This window comes from Protobothrops mucrosquamatus, unplaced genomic scaffold (genome assembly GCF_001527695.2).
Source record: "Protobothrops mucrosquamatus isolate PMUCROS unplaced genomic scaffold, P.Mucros_1.0 scaffold108, whole genome shotgun sequence".
Lineage (NCBI taxonomy): Eukaryota > Metazoa > Chordata > Lepidosauria > Squamata > Viperidae > Protobothrops > Protobothrops mucrosquamatus.
In genome coordinates, this window is record NW_015386480.1 from 1036197 (window position 1) to 1038563 (window position 2367).

Sequence of the window (2367 nt, forward strand, 5' to 3'; positions counted from 1 at the left end):
TCTATGGGCTCGGTGACAAATGTCATGGGGATGCCCCTCACTACCAATCCATCTAGTTGGCAAAGCACAACCAGACACCTTAAACAGATCCCCAATTGCTCTATGAGGGCTGGGCTGACTAGGCATTGCAGCCCTCCTAGACTTGGGCTGCAATGGTGGCAATCTGGGATCAATTTGAACCTGAAACTTTAAATAGTTGCGACAGTAGTGATGAAGGTATGAAATACTGGGGCTAGACTATTGCACTCCAAGTAGAGTTTCAACTGCAAAAGTCCCACTGCCCACTGCCCATGTCTGCTTGACAGGTAGTAACCATGATTTTAGGAGGACTCTCAAGCTTTGTTCTGCTCGGTAGGAGTAGTGTTTTCCTGTTTAGAGGAGCAGAATGGAGGAATAGAGTGGGGCAGACTGAGAGCCATGATGTAATTCTGTCTTATTTGGGTTCAGTTTTAAGAGACATGTTGGTACAGTGGTTAGAATACAGTATTGCAGGCTAATTCTGCCCATAGCCAGGAGTTCGATCCTGACCAGCTCAAGGTTGAGTGAGTAAAATGAGAGCCCAGATTGTGGGGACAATATGCTGCCATTATAAACTGCTCAGAGAGTTCTGTAAAACACTATGAAACAATATATAAGTAAGTGCTATTACTATTTAGTCCTCCCCACCTCCTTCTCCCTCTGGCTCTCTTGCTCTCCCTCTCTCTTCTGGACTCTAACAAGCTCCAGGCACTGGGACAGGACATCAACAGAATCCCCAATATCAGCTAGATGTACAGCTGCATATACAGAATAACAGAGTTGGAAGAGACCTTGTAGGTCTTCTAGTCCAACCCTCTGCTCAAGCAGGAGACCCTATACCATTTCTGACAAGTGGCTGTCCAGTCCCTTCTTGAAAGCCTCCAGTGATGAATCAACCACAACTCCTGAATAGGATAAAATAGGATAGGATAGGATAGGATAGGATAGGATAGAGCTAGAAGGGACCTTGGAGGTCTTCTAGTCCAGCCCCCTGCTCAAGAAGGAGAACCTATACCATTCCAGACAAGTGACTGTCCAGTCTCTTCTTAAAAATCTCCAGTGATGGAGCGCCCATGATTTCTGGAGGCAACTTGTTCCACTGGTTAATTGCCCTCAATGTTAGGAACTTTCTCCTTAATTCCAGGTTGCTTCTCTCTTTGATCAATTTCCAACCATTGTTTCTTGTCTTGCCCTCTGATGCTTTGGAGGATAGTTCAACCCCCTCTTCTTTGTGACAGCCCCTCAGATACTGGAATACTGCTATCATGTCACTCCTATTTCTTCTTTTCTTTAGACTAGCCAAACCCAAGTCCTGCTGCTGTTCTTCGTATGTTTTAGTCTCCAGGCCCTTGATCATCTTAGTTGCTCTTCTCTGAAAATTTTCCAAACTCTCAACATCTTTTTTGTGATATGATGACTAAAATTGGCTGCAGTATTCCGGGCGTGGTCTTACTAGGGTTTTATAAAGCGGTACTAATACTTTGCGTGGTCTTGATTCTATGCCTCTGTTTATGGAATCCAGGATTGTATTAGGTTTTTTGGCTGCTGCTGCACACTGCTGGCTCATAGTCAAGTGATCGTCCACTAGGATTCCAAGGTCCTTCTCACAGTTACTGTTTTTAAGCCAGGTCTTGCCCAATCTGTATTTGTATATTTGGTTTTTCTTGCCTAAATGTAAAACTTTGCTTTTCTCCACACTGAAACTTATTTTGTCGGATAGGGCCCATTGTTCAAGTTTGTCAAGATCTTTTTGGATCCTGAGTTTGTCTTCTGGGACGTTGGACACTCCTGCGAGTATAGTGTCATCTGCAAATTCGATGAGTTTCCCTTCTATTCCCTCATCTAAGTCATTTATGAAGATATTGAAGAGTACTTCAATATCAATACCAATGTACAAAAGAAAGCAGCTATAGAAATCAAATAAATAAATAAAAACCATTTATATTTTCAACACAAAAAAGAAAAGTACTTCTCACACATGCATAGCCATACTTAACCAGTACATTTATAAAAAGGGGGCACTATATTTGCACTTGTTAACTTCAGTTTTTGTTTTCTTATGGTTATGTGAAGCCAATTAATTTATGCAGAAGAATAACCTTGGTCTTTCATATTTGGTTGCAAATTTTGGATGACCACTGGAATCATAAAGAATCATAAAAAAATCTAAATCCTTGCTAACCATTTCAGGTTCATCTGGATTTTCATAGTAGTCCTGGTTAATTCAGTGATTCAATTAAGCATATTAAGTGAAAACAGAGAGTGTGCTATAAAGGACTGTATATTTTTAATTGTCCTTTTCCTACAGATGCTTTAATTTTAAGGAATAAATCCGCTGAATCTTGTGAA